We start from the raw sequence: 13,743 nt of genomic DNA, 5'->3' as shown, positions 1-13,743 counted from the left end.
AATTAAAAATGCAACTTGTCAATGAAATAAGACTAAAAAGTTGATGAAATCTCAAAGCATAACGCAGAAAGAAAAAGGAAATGTGAGGGGGAAATGATAAAAGACATAGGGAATTACCCAGTATCTAAAGAAAAAGGGATCCAGGAAAGAAAACACAGCAAGGAGAGAGGGTTGTCAAAGGAGGTACAGTCCAACACTGGAGGAGCTGCTGTGCTCAGCCCAGTGAAAAGGACCTGCAACTGCACTTATCATGGCAAAATTTCTAAACACTAGCAGCAAGTTGTAAAAGGGCTACCTACAAGTGAACAGTACTTAGAATGCCATCATAAGACTTGTCAGTGACACTAGATGCTAGAAGGAGTAAGGCTTTCAAAATTCTGAGGAAGTATTGTCAGCGTAGAGTCTCACATGCATACTAGAAGTGAAGGACAACATCAGGGGCTTCAGAAAAGCAAGGGTACGGGAAGTTTACCTCCAGCATGCCTGGTCGTGAGGGTACAGAACACCAGGATGAGGAAGGGAGAAGGAAGCGTGTCTGGATGCAGCCTGCCGAGTGGTGTAGGCAGTCTCCAGACAACAGTTGTCCACGAGGGAGCAGGACCAGAGAGGACTTTGAGGAAGGGGGGAAAAGCAATTCTCAATAGGTTAAATATACAGCGTTTTCAAAAAGATCACGAAAAGTATATTATGAAAAATTATGAATGTATTTTTTTTTTTTAGATTTTTTTGACATGCAGAGTGGACAGCGAGAGAGAGAGACAGAACGGTCTTTTGCCGTTGGTTCACCCTCCAATGGCCACCGCGGCCGGCGCACTGCGGCCAGCGCACCGCGCTGATCCGATGGCAGGAGCCAGGTACTTATCCTGGTCTCCCATGGGGTGCAGGGCCCAAGTACTTGGGCCATCCTCCACTGTACTCCCGGGCCACAGCAGAGAGCTGGCCTGGAAGAGGGGCAACAGGGACAGAATCTGACGCCCCGACCGGGGGGACTAGAACCCGGTGTGCCGGCGCCGCAAGGCGGAGGATTAGCCTATTGAGCCGCGGCACCGGCCCTATGAATATATTTCAAAAGTTTTTGCAACAAAAGTTACTCCATTTTCCATGAACTCTTTGAAGTTCACTCATGTAATTCACAGATTTCTTTTGAAAAGATTTGAAAGGCAGAGTTAAAGGGAAGGCAGAGAGAGGCAAACATACACACACAGAGAAAGAGATCTTTCATCCACTGGTTCACTCTGAAAATGGCCCTAACAGCTGGGGCTGGACAGGTTGAGGCCAGGAACCTGGAACTCCATCCATGTCTCCCACATGGGTAGCAAGGACTCAAGCACTTGGGCCATCTTCTGCTGCTTTCCCAAGGACACCAGCAGGGGGCTAGATCAGAAATGGAGCAGCTGGGACTTGAACTGGCACTCAAGTGGGATGCCAGCATTGTAGGAGGAACCTTAACCTGCTGCACCACAATGCCATTCTCTCCCCTTCCCCTCATTAAAGACTTATTTATTTGAAAGGCAGAGTTAGGGGGAGAGAGAGATACAATGATTCATAGGTTTAAAATAACAAAGAATAAAGGCAACTCAAATGTTAGGAGGAAAAATTGATCCAAAACACCAGGATCTGAGTATGAATCAAAAAGTGCTATGTTATGAAGCATATAATACAGAACTAATCTAAGGAAAGAGGATCCATTTGACTTGGAACTGGAAACATTCTTTTCATTCTGAGAGGTCCAGGTACTAGACTTGAAGGGCAGGCAGTATAACTCTGACATTATTACTATTGAATAAGAATTACATAAACATAAATATGGTCAGTTTTTAATTTGATGAGTCAACCTTTAGACAGTTTGGATGACTAGGTTGTGTGGCAGGACAGGAAATAAATAAGAAGTACAAGTGGCCGGTGCCGCGGCTCAATAGGCTAATCCTCCACCTAGTGGCGCCGGCACACCGGGTTCTAGTCCCGGTCAGGGCGCCGGATTCTTTCCCGGTTGCCCCTCTTCCAGGCCAGCTCTCTGCTGTGGCCAGGGAAGGCAGTGGAGGATGGCCCAAGTACTTGGGTCCTGCACCCCATGGGAGACCAGGAGAAGCACCTGGCTCCTGCCTTCGGATAGGCGTGGTGCACTGGCCGCAGTGCGCCAGCCGTGGCGGCCATTGGAGGGTGAACCAACGGCAAAAGGAAGACCTTTCTCTCTGTCTGTCTCTCTATCCACTCTGCCTGTCCAAAAAAAAAAAAAAAGTACTAGTGGCACAAGGTAGGGTGTGAAACAGGAAAGAACAGATGGGGGAAGAGGACATTAGTAATATTCCTAACTCACAAAGACAGGAGGCACTGCTAAAAGTTGATGGATCTGTAAATGCAGGTTTAAACATTGTGTTATAAGGTGTTACATTGTGTTAGTTACAAGTTACATTGTGTCCATACAAGAATGGAATACATAAATATTGAACATTGAAATTTTTTCCCACTCAGAATTTCACAGATAACTCGGAAAATTAATAAAGGTACAAATATGTAAGTATGAGTGATCCTTAAAAAGTTCACAGAAAGTGCATATATGAAAAATCTGTACATGGAATTCAAGTCATTTTTGCACCAAAATAAACATCTTTTAATTCAAATGTTTCACGAACTCTTTGAAGTACCATCATACATTAGAGGGTGCCAGATAAAACACTATTATGCATATTTGAAATACTTTTGTCATTGTTTATCTGAAATTCTAATTTTCCAGGGTATCCTGTATATGTCTAGCAATCTCAGAAGCATCAGAAGAACTAAAAATCAAGTTGATCCAAGGTTGCCTCTGAGTGGTGGACTGAAGGTAGGACAAACTCATCCTTTTACCATAAGTGCATATATACTATTTGACATGTAGACATATGTGTGTTATTTTGATGAGTGCAAAATATGGCCAAGGGGGCATCTGGTACACAGTGGTTAAGCTGCTGCTTGGGATGACCACAACCCATAACAGTGTCCCTAGGTTTGAATCCCAGCTCCACTTCCAATTCAGCTTCCTGCTGGTGCACAGATGGTGTTTCAAGTAGTTAGTTACGTGCCACCCATGTGGGAGACTTGGCTGTAGTTCCTGGCTTCTGGCACAGGCCTGGCCCAGCCTCAACTGTTTGCAGGCATTTGGGGAGTGAACCAATGAATGGAAGGTCTCTCCCTTTCAATGTGCCCTTCAAGTAGATGAAAAAATAAGCATTAAAAAAAAACATACATATAATCTTACATTAGGACCTCATATCTGTGAGAAATCAGTAATAAGTGCACATTTCAGTAGCTCCCTGCAGTGAGCAGTCCATTTGAACCCACTTTAGCTCATCTGGGCCCTTCTCAGCGTGAGGCAGGTGGGACAGATAATGTGTCCAGTTGGCCTTCAGAAAACCTTCACACAGCAGGTGACTCGCTCAGGGTCACACATTAACGGATAGTGGAGCCAGCAACAAAATGGATTCCTTTGCAGTCTAGAAATCTTTCCAGAAAGAACTCTGTGCACTCTGGAAAGTACTCTGTACTTCTATGTGTGTTGGGCCCCCATGGACCTGAACCAGAACCTACTGTGGACTCCTCCAATAGGCAAAAAGACCTCTCCTATCACCGAGGACATGGCTAGTCTTTATTTGGAATGAAATCCCCTCCTCCATATGATTGTAGGTATCTGGAGTCACTGACCACACAGAGGGTAGGAGAAAGAAGGCAGAGACATCCCAGTTCTGTGTCCACTGTGGTACTCACTGAGCGCTGTGACCTTGGACAAATCACTGAATCTCTCTAAACCTCTCTCAAACATGCAGGCGGCCACAACCACCTTGACCAGGGCAGCTGTTAGAATCAGCAGTAACACACCCGAGAATGAGCAGCAAGTTCTGAGCTCTCTGGGCCCAGGTCAGAGGCCACAAGGGACACCTGCATTACCCAACCACGTGCCATCACACGAAGGTGATACCAGCACCAGTCTTCAGCCTGCCCTGCCCTTGGCTACTCCAGACCCAGTGTAGGAGGACAACAGCCAGCCCGAGAATCAGCAGTAACACAGGCATTCACCAATGGTAGTTCAACCAACCAACCAAACACCAGTATGGCTGACACAGCCAGTCTGTTTTCTGGAAGGTGCTGGCTCGCAGCAAAGCATATAGGTGACTCTGGGTCACAAAACATCTATTCTCACCTTGAGCACATGCTGTTTTTAATGACTAAATTCTATCCCTACCCCCATACAGCCATCATTTAGCAAATACCAGGAATAGTTATTTAAAGACATGTTCAGCTTGGACTTAAACTGCCATCGCTCCCCCTCCCCTTGGGAATGAGTTTTTAGTTATGTTTTTAAAATTAGCTGGCGCTTGAATTTCATTTTCTATCCAAGCCTGCCTGTTATCTGTAAGGTCACAGAGACACGTAGGCTGCGGACAGTCCAATCCCAGATATTAGGCTCCCGGAATTAAAAACCGAAATAAGTAAATAAAAAGAGAAGGCCCGGGGATTTTTTTTTTTTTTCTTCCAGAGCAGAAAGCTGGTCCCAGCGTGAGGCAGGAGCCGGGTTGCTCCTCCTTAAGTGCCTCTTCCTCCCACGTGGCGGTGAAGGCCGAGGAAGAGAAGGCAGGCCGGTGACCTCCGTCGCCAAGGTCGGCTGCTTCCCCGCTCCTCGGCGACAGCACAGAATCAGGACGCATTCTGCAGGAAGAAAAAAAAAAACCCAGTGCTGATTGTCGCCCTAAGCCATTCCAATCACAGGCTCGCCGCTAAAATGGTGCTCACCTACTGCGCTTCCAGCCGGGCCAGCTACCTTTTCCGCCGGCGGGGTCGAGCCCAGTCAGGCCCGGCTACACCTGGGTATCACCGAGTCGCTTCCTCGCCGGCTCCCCTCCCAGCTCGGGACCGGGCGTTAATTAACCCGGTAAACAAGCCGGCTCCCATTCTAAATCAGAGCTGCGGGCAACGCCGAGATAACTTGGGCTGCCGAGAAGGGGATTTTCAGTAAATGTATGGAAGCCATGGTCACTCCTTTCTCTCTCTCCCTCCCCTCCCCACCCTGGAGCCTCGCCTAACGGGGAAACTGAAGCAGACGGCCATTGTCTAAACACTTCTTTTTGCCCAGAATATCTTCATTTTTCTACTCGAATGTGTAGTAGTGTTTGGGGCTGCCGCCGCCGCTGCTTTGTACGTGCGGTGGGGCCGCCGTTCGGGGTCAGCGCTCGGCTGCGGGCTTGCGCGAAGGCCCCGCGGCGCGTCCCTCACGTCGCGCCAGCCCAGCCACGCGCGGCCGCCGGGCACCGACCTTCGCTCGTCTTTGCCCCCACGCCGCGGCCGGCGCCCGCCGTCCTCCTCTCCGACTCCGGGCGCAGCCGGTCGGGCCCCGGGGGATCCCCGTCGGCCCTGGGGCCGCGCCCCGGCTCATTTCCGGCCGCCGCCGCGGGAACGCGGCGCCACCTAATTAATTTCTCCCGGAAGGGGGCTGTGCGTGGCTCCCGCTGCCAACGGCCGTCTGGAAGTCCTCCGTGGACGTGGGGATCACATCGAAGCGGCGGTTTCCGCACGGTTACGGGCAGTCCGAGGAAAGCCCCCCACGCGGGTCCGTGGCATTTCCCACGTAACCTTCCCGCAAAAACCCCCCGGGAGCGTCTTCTGCATCTTTCTGGTCAGCCTGCTTTTCCGCGCGGCGTAGCCTGTAGTCATGTCGACAAATAGTTGTGCAATAAAGATCTAAGTTAGACTGTGCAGCGCGTTGTCATAAGTGGTGTAAAACGAGAGGAAAATAACGTTAAATTAATTCAAGGTGCTGCCACGCAGAACGCCGGGCGGACGTCCGCACGCGCAGCCCCGAGACGCGCGGGAAGGGGCGCGCTCGCGGCGGGCGCGGCGTGCCAAGGGTTAAGCGGCGCCGCTCGCCCCCAGCCCCGGCTCCCCTCCCTGACGTGCTGGTTTTCGGGCCCACCGAGGCGCCCAGGAAAGTTTTCAATTCGACGAGGCTGGACCGTTTCAGGGGCTGAGCTCCTTAGAAAGCGCCGGGGCCCCCGAGGGCCGCCGTGCAGGGAGGGGGCGGCCTGCCGGGTCCCGGCCACGCTAATTACAAGGATTCGGTTTCCCGGCTCTGAAGGAATGCATTACCTGCAGCAAAGGAGGCACGGCCTCTCAGGAAGGCCCCGAGAGGCGCTGAATGCCCCAGTGAATTCCAGCCCCATCCCTAGGTTTATACCCACAAGCCCAGCCCATGCTGAGAGACTAATCGCTTGGCCATTGTCAGGGCTGTTGTCCAATCAGCCCCTGAATAGCACAACTTCACAATGCCGAGTATGAATTAGCGGGGAACAAATGTGGGTGCAGACTTTTTTTGCAACAATACCTAACTGAGCCTTTCAGACAGGACAACGGATGCACAAAAGCTCGACGGAAATTGGAGTAACTTTTGGAAGCCCTTGTAGCTCCTGTCAATAAGCGTTAGCTCCATAATGGCGGCCTGGGCCGCCTCCCCCAGCCCCCTTTACTGGAGGGTGGATCAATTGTTCGTGGGGTGGGGGGAGTCATAAAAAGTGGACATTTTTGTTTTTCTCATCTTGGGAACGGTGGCCCTCTCTTGAACGCAGCCAAATGGATCTCTCTCCCTCTCTCTCTCCCTCTCTTTCTCTGTCTCTGTGTGTGTATGTGTGTGTCTCTCTCTGAATTGTAGATTTGGTCGTTATTTAGCCCACCATAAAGTACTGACAACTTCGCCTCTTTTTGTCTGCCCACCCCCAAAAGAACAGAATAGCTTCTTGAGCTATACAAATGTCAGGTCTCTGTTTTAAAATTTAGCTTTGTTTACCCAACAGAATGGAATTCATTGCCGTGTAAAAGTGGTTCCATTTTCTGATCTTTTTATTCAAAATGTTGAGAGTATCAAAAAGCTCATTTGAAGGTCACAGGTTTATGTATCTATTCTCTTAAGTGTTTTAGAAATTCATATAGAGGACACAAAAGGTGGAAAATGTGAAAACACACTGTTCATTGTTTATCCTAACCTTGCCATGGTTATTAGATAAATGAGTGTAGGGAAAAATGGCATTAAAAGCCATTGTGAACTGGGGATTTTTTTTTCCCCTGAAGACTGTTAATTTTAGCCCTTGATCTATAAAGGTCAATTTCTAATTCTTTTTACTGTGCAGTTTATATAACTTCTGCATTTCAAGTCTATAAAAAGCTTTTGCAGACTTTTCATAATGTAAGTAGCAATTTATTTCATTACGGTTTGAATTTTTTATGTAATTCCTATGGACATTTTGATGAAATTGTCAGGCTTAAAAGCTGGAGTGCTTTTTATTGGGGGGGTGGGGGGTGGGCTTTTTTTTTTTTGCTCTGATCCATTCTTGCTGGATAATTTAAAATTAGTAAGATTAATCAGTTCAGTGATTTAAAAGACCACACTTTGGTTGGAACAAGGTCTGAGACAAAATCATTTTATTTTTTTCTATATTAGTAAATGATTTAAAAGGTCTTTTCAACTAGTTATCAGAAGCCGATATTTAACTGTTACTTATTCCACTAATTTCTATCTTTTGTTAAAAGAACTTTCCAGCCTAAATCTCCTCGCTCTGTCCCATGCTAATTGCAGCTTACATTATATAAATGGCTTTGTAAAGAAAACTATAACTCTGAGCCCTGAAAGTTGCGTGTTTCTATTTGCTCAAACTTGATGCACTTGTTTGAAGAGGGTCATTGCAGGGAGAGCTGTGTAGCGTGTAAGAATGTCCTGGATAACAAGCTTAAACAGAACCTTTTGTTGTGCCTAGTATTCTCAGGACTCCAAAATGAGGCCTCCTTTTTCTAACTGCGGGCTGAAGTGGTTCATTACTGCTGTTTCCTCCGCCCGGCCAGGGCTCAGCCATTCCCACTACTGAAGGTCTGTAACTTCCTTAAAAAGGAAGAAGGAAAACATGGCCCAGAAAGGTCTTGTTAGCACTTCCTATGTGAAATTAGCAGCTTTCTAAAAGGTACAACTCCAATTACCTCACATTGTGGAGGCGAGCACAAACTCCAGTCTGCACAGCCCAGCCAGTGACATTCTGTCTTTCTGGAGTTACTTCCCTAATTAGGAATGAAGAAGCTCTATTCTGCTGAGTGCATCTATTTACAGTGGCCACAATGCTTTAACTTGAGCATCCTTCTCAAAGACCAGTGTTAAAAAACACAAGTGCTCTTTTCGCAGAGCAGGCAATGGTGAGGCGACACATTCCTAACGGTTACGCCCTGGGGGGGGGGGGGGGGAGTGTCGCAGCTTTAGCAGGATTGTTAACACTTCAGGGTTCATTTTCCACAATGACGCCCCTGCCCAGAGAGCTCTGGGAATGACAGTGGACAATGGGGAGGCCTTCTTAGGAGGGTCTAATGATGGAATCAAAAGAAAAATATTTATTGCTTTTGACAGTCCCACAAGGGGCACAAATCCTTGTCGTGGCTAAAGTTCCCCTAGCTGTTGCAGGAAGGCGACTCCCAGGGACTCAAACAGTCCCACTTCCTTTGTTAGGAGGCTGAGTACCAGGGCCAAGCTGGGAAATTAAAGATTAAGTTCATTAAGGTAAGATAATGGTGTGGAGGCATTGTTGTTGATACAGGTGGAGCGGTGGGGGCTGGGGTAGGACGCCATTCGCCATTTACATGTAGGGACGGCCCATTAAACAGGCTTAACAGGCGGGCCACGCAGATATGTTTATTATTTGCCTGATGGCTGACCTGTGCGTCGGCTGTTTCCTTAGTCAACAGCCCCCGGCCCCCCTCCTCCCCCAGGAGGGCCAGGGCTCCCCGCCGGGAGCCAGGTGGAGGAGCCGGGAAGCTCTGCGCAGAAGGGAGGCAGCCAATGCCGCGGCCTGCCCTCGGCCTCCCGGCCGTCCCCAGCCCCCTCGGCCCCCGGGGAGAGGTTTGTCTTCGGATCGAACAGCGTGAGCCCTGAGTTTTCACTCCGGAAACTTCTCCCGGGCTTGCTTTCCTCCCCCCTGGGACCCGACAGCCCTGCAAGCGTGGGCCCCACCCGCGCGGGCACATCCTCTCTGCTTTGTCCCTGTAAACTGCCCCTCGCCTGGCCCCCTCCCCAACGTGGAGACCCACGAAGACGGAGAACTTTGGGGCGGAATGGCGGCCTTCTTGGGGGGCCTGAGGTCCCGGCCGTCTGTCGGAAGAGAGGAGGTGGCGAGGAGGTGCCCAGCCCGAGCCTGGCCTGGGGCGGCGGAGTCAGTGTCTCCCTGGCAAAGCCCCCCGGCGGAAGGGCCGGGCTTCGCCTCTGGTGGAGTCAGTAGTTCGCCTCTGGTGCCTCCACGTCTGTTTTCTGTTTCTGGTAAGGAACTGAGAAATGGAGTTGGGATCGGAGATCCCAGAGAGCGGTGGCTGATCACCCGACACGAAAGCTCACCTGCTCTCCCTCCCCTGCCACCCCGCCCCCAACTCCTGACCCCCTCCGGGGAAAATAAACAGTGTCATCCTGATTACGGTCAGTAGAATCCTAAAAACCGCCCGAGCACGGGGACACCTTCTGAGAAGACCCTAGGATTTAGTTAGTGTTGGTGTGTGTGGGGGAAAGAACTCAATTTTGGAGTGGTTTAAAAAAATGCGCAGATACACTCACGTGGGGAGAATTACAGGAGGAAGCATGAACTCGTTTTGATCCATTCCGCCGGTGTCACGTCTCCGAACTTGTTGGTGTTTTCTTTAAAAAGCAAAGCTTGCGTGAGATTGTTGATTCCCTTTAGCCTGTCAGGCTTGCACAATGCGGAGTGGAGCCGCGAGGTATTTTCATACAGTCTGTAAGAGAAGTTTTTGAATCAAGCATTTTCAACAGAATGTGTCCATTGGTTTGGGCAGAACTTGAAATAATTCACAAGCAAGCAACATTTACCAAACATCTTGGTGCTTTACGCCTCCCATGCCTGTGTCAGAACTTCTTTTTTATTTATTTCTATAAAGTGTTCTTTGTCCTTGAGAATGTTGAATAGTCTTCTTTCAAAAGTTATCAGGGACCGGTCTGATAAATCAGACGAGAAATTAGGAACATCTGAGTTATTTTCTAAGATGGGTTAATGAAGAGATGAGGATTTGCATTTTCTTTTAAAGACCTAATGAGCAAGTAAAACAGAGGAGGGAGGCAGGGGGCTTGGCTGTCACATTGTGATTTATCAGAAAGCAGAAAGGAAAATTTGATACAGACAAGATTCCAGGCTGCAGCTTGCTGGGAATGTGTTAACTTTTTGAGAACAACGGTGTAATCGCTGGCCTTTCACAACGGCAGATACAGTTTGAAAACTGCACACAATGTCCTCAGACTGTGTGCACTTCAGCAGTTATCTCCATAAACCCAAGAGAGGAACGGTTCTGTCAACAATCGGGAGAGAAGCCTGCTGCTCCCTGCACTGGGAGAGGCGGCAGTTGTGCCTTCAACCCTCCTGAATTAAGTGGCTTTTTTCTTTACTACTTAAAAAAATAAGTAAATAAACAGCCTGGCATCGCATTGTCATGAAAGGGAGGAAGCCTTGTTCTGGAAACTATGAGCGTGACTCTTAGAAATGCCACCCTCAATGTGGGGCTGAGATTGGGGTTGGCGACAGGAGGGGTGTGCAGGCAAAGTCTGTCTTCTGCACTTGGGACATTTCTGATTCACTTTTTCTTTCCTTCTGCAAGGCTGCGCTCCTTCCTCCCCTTTACATGGTAGCAGGAGTCTGAAAAACCCTTTAAACACTTCTCACTGAGCCGCGGGTGCTTGAAATAGTTCAGGTTATTTACATCACAATTTCTGGAAATTCTGTTGTAGCTTTTGTATTTTATCTGTTTAATAAGGATTTTAAAAAACTTCCTCCTCATAAAACATTATTTATGACCTCTTTTGTATTCTGTAGTTGATTTGAAATTATGAAACTATATCATGTTGAATTTTAATGGAAGCTTGCTATCCCCTAATTGCTGCATTTTTTTAGTCTTACATAAGGAAGCAAAATTCATATAGCTTAAATTTAACCAATTTAAGGTGTACAAGTCATTGACATTCAGTGCATTCACAATGTTATGACTGTAGTTTATTTTTTAGTTATAATTTCTTTCAGTTACAGAATCATAAGGCTTAGAGAATAGTTATTTAATGCTAATATTCACTCAACAAACATTTATTGAGCAAATTCTTACAAGAGAAGACTAGGCTAAGCCTACTGGGGATTTTAAAGATGACAAAGGACTGTCATGCCCTCGAGACATTATCTTTTTAAATCTAGGAGAAGCAAAGCTTGTGCTAAAGGCATCAATAACTTTTGGAAAATTAATTGACTCAATAAACATTATTCCACCCCACAGAGTTTTATCAACCTAAAAGCATCGTGGTATTGCTAAGTATTTCGCAGTAGCAGTAGCCAATATAATTAGACTGCAAAGATTGGAGAATATTTATTGTGCTGTTTTTCTCACAGTGATTTTCTTTTCCCTGACATGTTCCCAAGTTTTCAAAACTTACACTCTTTAAGCTGAACTTTGTTCACACGTCTGCATTCATACTTTGTTAGGGGTATGTCTAGTATTTGGCTTTGGTGGGTAAATTTCAGCGTATGTGACTATAAAAGGGTAAGTGGAGTCTCCAAAGGAACAGAAATTGCTTAACTTTGCTGAAAAGTGATGTTTCTCAAGGGAATTTTAGACAACAGTTTTAAGCACCTTAGATAGGTACTAATAAAAGTACTGATGCCAACAATATGTTTAGCTTAAAAGTAAATTTTTTAAAGAGTGTGCATTTTTTTAAGTTTATTTATTTATTTGAGAGGTAGAGTTACAGTGAGAGGGAGAGACAGAGAGAAAGGTCTTCCATCTGCTGGTTCACTCCTTAAATGGCCACAACAGCCACTGCTGGGCCAATCCGAGGCCAGGAGTCAGGGCCTTCTTCTGGGTCTCCCACATGGGTGCAGGGCCCCAAGCACTTGGGCCATCTTTCACTGCGCTCCCAGGCCATAGCAGAGAGCTGGATTGGAAGAGGAGCAGCCAGGACTAGAACCGACGCCCATATGGGATGCTGGCACTACAGGCGGAAGATTAACCTACTGCGCCACAGTGCTGGCCCCAAAAGTAGATTTTAAAGATTAAAATTGTTTAACATAAAAAGAAAGGAAAGCATGATCTGTTAAATTATTTATATTTCCTTGAAAAATATTTATCCTTCAAGTAAAACCCATATTTTGAAGATGATGATGATGGCGATGGTGATGGTTGGGGGGCAGATTTGGGGTGAAAGAACAATCACAGAGGAAATGTGACAAAGAACTTATGGTTTGTATAAGGGAGTTTAAGAGGTTGTGGAAAATGGAACTAAAAGGTAAATTTATTTTTTAAGATTTTATTTATTTATTTGAGAGGTAGAATTACAGAGAGGGAGAGACAGAAAGGTCTTCCATCTGCTGGTTCACTCCCCAAATGGCAGCAACAGTTGGAGCTGGGCTGATCCAGCCTGGAGCCAGGAGCTTCTTGTGGGTCTCCCATGGGGATGCAGGGACCCAAGCTCTTGGGCTATCTAATACTGCTTTCTCAGGCCATTAGCAGGGAGCTGGACTGGAAGAGAAGCAGCCAGGACTCAAACCGGTGTCCATATTGGATGCCAGCACTGCAGGTGGAAGCTTAACCTTTTAAACCACAATGCTGGCCACAAGGTAAATTTATTTTGGTGCAAAAAAGATTTGAAATCCTTGCACAGTTTTTCATAATATATGTTTTTCCATGCACTTTTAAAAGACCCCTCATATAGCTGTGTGTCATCAGTTAACAAAGTGTCTTTTTTGGCCTAGAATATTGCAAAAGAACAAACCAACAAATGTTTATTGAGTCCCCTTTCATCGAATGCTGTGTGTAGCTTCTTTAGTGGGGTGAAGGTGATCGTCAAGAGCTTGATTGTCCTCACTCCCAATCCTAGATCTGCTACCTTCCAGCTCTGCGACTTTTGCAAAATTACTTGCTGCTCTGAGCCTCGATTCCCTCATCTGTAGGGACAGTAATAACTGACATGGTCTCCTATGAGGATCAGAAGTAGTAGGATGCTAAATCACGAAGCCAGTAGTTGCTCAAATCCATCAGTCCTGCACAAAGTGTGACATTCTATAGGGGCGAGCAAAGTACCTTTGGGTATGAGTTTTTCAAGTCATAAAACCTCAAATTAATTTATCATAGTGTGTATGGCTTCTGGGATATTATTGTACAAGCTACCCATGGAGAAAGGGAGATGTCAGAATTAGTCCTCTGAATGCAAATGTCTAGAATCTGGAGCTCTAGATTTAGCTGAATACCATCTCTTGCTGCCAGTGACAGCTTACAAATATCACATGAGAAATTGTTTCAATTTGCCATCAGACTGAAACCATCCATTTATAGCTGAAGTGTGTCAAAATGTTGAGTATTTCCATAAAGATAAAAATGATTGGAATTGCCATGTTTAATTAGAATATTAATCTTCTGTCATCTTACATGATCTAGATTTATAGAATTTCTTATTTGCTGTTAAGATGTTTTATTATTAAATGAAAACCCTGCTGCTTATCCAATGCCTGATACTAACCTAAAGAAGAAGGTACAGTCTGCCAGGGTGGGGAGAGGTGACCCCTGTCTCTCCTACTTTGAAGAAGAAGTCATTGCCAGGGCAGCCAGAAAGACCAGCACCGTCTCTAAAGTCCTCCCGATGTTCAAAACATTTTAACAATAGATCTGGCTGGAATGCAAATGCTTTTGGAGAAGGGAACTCACAAAAGGGTC

The 13,743-nt window shown here is 46.7% G+C and overlaps 2 long non-coding RNA genes across 3 annotated transcripts in view; one reads left to right on the top strand and one right to left on the bottom strand.

The window, feature by feature from the left end:
• Positions 1 to 1,065: 1,065 nt before the first annotated feature.
• LOC108176361 (uncharacterized) overlaps positions 1,066 to 13,743 on the top strand; it is a 43,553-nt gene continuing 30,875 nt past the window's right edge. Inside the window, exon 1 of the long non-coding RNA XR_016229399.1 lies at positions 1,066 to 2,824. This is a non-coding gene — a long non-coding RNA (uncharacterized LOC108176361). The remainder of the gene's footprint in view (positions 2,825 to 13,743) is intronic.
• Positions 2,811 to 6,314, bottom strand: LOC149128121 (uncharacterized). 2 transcript variants are annotated; one of them, XR_016229398.1, is made up of 3 exons: positions 6,118 to 6,314; positions 4,768 to 4,965; positions 2,811 to 4,683 (listed from the first exon to the last, which is right to left on the bottom strand). It is a non-coding gene; the product is annotated as an uncharacterized LOC149128121 (long non-coding RNA). The 2 variants fall into 2 exon arrangements; XR_016229397.1 differs by lacking the exon at positions 6,118 to 6,314 and adding an exon at positions 5,288 to 6,108.

Source organism: Oryctolagus cuniculus, chromosome 2, assembly GCF_051225735.1.
Source record: "Oryctolagus cuniculus isolate XC-2025 breed Fujian yellow rabbit chromosome 2, ASM5122573v1, whole genome shotgun sequence".
NCBI lineage: Eukaryota > Metazoa > Chordata > Mammalia > Lagomorpha > Leporidae > Oryctolagus > Oryctolagus cuniculus.
Note: the sequence above shows the minus strand (reverse complement) of the source record. Positions and strands in the feature narration are given on the sequence as shown.